Source organism: Temnothorax curvispinosus, unplaced genomic scaffold (assembly GCF_003070985.1).
Source record: "Temnothorax curvispinosus isolate PA1 unplaced genomic scaffold, ASM307098v1 QBEX01005004.1, whole genome shotgun sequence".
Classification (NCBI taxonomy): Eukaryota; Metazoa; Arthropoda; class Insecta; order Hymenoptera; family Formicidae; genus Temnothorax; species Temnothorax curvispinosus.
In genome coordinates this window covers 3,875-5,105 of record NW_020214784.1, presented here as the reverse complement: position 1 = coordinate 5,105, position 1,231 = coordinate 3,875, and positions in this window count along the sequence as shown.

The following is a 1,231-nucleotide window of genomic DNA, read 5'->3' as shown; positions in this document are numbered from 1 at the left end:
ATACACACAACTGTCAAAATAATGACAGCTGCAAATGAAGTAAGCGCAGCAAGAGAACCAATCGGCATCGCGGAAAAGTGACAACAATACCTACGACATCCCCTTTTTAGAAGAGGACTAGACACTACAGACGCGCGCTACGCGCGCGCTATTTATCTTTAACATTTCACTATTAACCCTATTATACACAACTGTCAAAATATACAATGACAGCTGCAAATGAAGTAAGCGCAGCAAGAAAACCAATCGGCATCGCGGAAAAGCGGCAACAATAAACTTCACATCTCTTTTTTAGAAAAGGACTAGAACAACACAGGCGCGCGCTACGCGCGCGCTTTTATTTTATTTCAAAAATGGAACAACACAGGCGCGCGCTACGCGCGCGCGTTTATTTTGTTTCACGAATATACAACCATACATTTTTTATATTTTTATTAGAAGTGAAGAGGTAAGTCGCTAATATCGACATAGGTCCTCTAAAGCGACGCCTTCTTATTTCTCGAAAACTAAACACCGCACTTTATTAATGCTGATGAGGACATAATTTACTTATATAATTAAAGACGTAAAAACCTTTACTTTATACATTTATTGATTTTTATATATAAAATCTGCTAAAAACGAATCATTCAAAAGCAATTATTAAAAATAAAATTTACCCAAATCTCTTTTACTAATTGTACAGTTAAATAATAATAAATATATATTATTGATAATATTAGATTATTTTACATGTTTGTGTAACGTCCTAAAACTATTTAAATTTTTTTTTATTTTTCTTATATATATATAATGCAGTTTTATATTTAAATATAAAATTGAGATGCAACGTAAACTGGCATACTTATTGATAAAACAGATTATAAGGTAGTAAAAATCAAATAGAATGGAATAAGAAACACAGCACAAAAAGATCTTGCTGCGAAATTATGAGATAAATTTACTGGCATGCTGTCGGCATACTGCCAACATTTTGCTACGTGGGGTAAAACAATTGTGAAGCAACACACAGTAACAGACTACGAAGGTAGAAAACAAAAGGTTTCGAGTTTAAATCCTGATCGACTCTGTTAATTTTTCCGTTTACCCCTCTCGCAGTCCAAAATTTCCTTCTGTATCTTTCCTCCACCCTCACTACACTCCTTGTTTACTCGTATATTTCCATGATCCTCTTTCCCAACCTTTCACTCACCCCTGGTTTTTCCAGACATCTTCCCAAAACCCTCCTGTC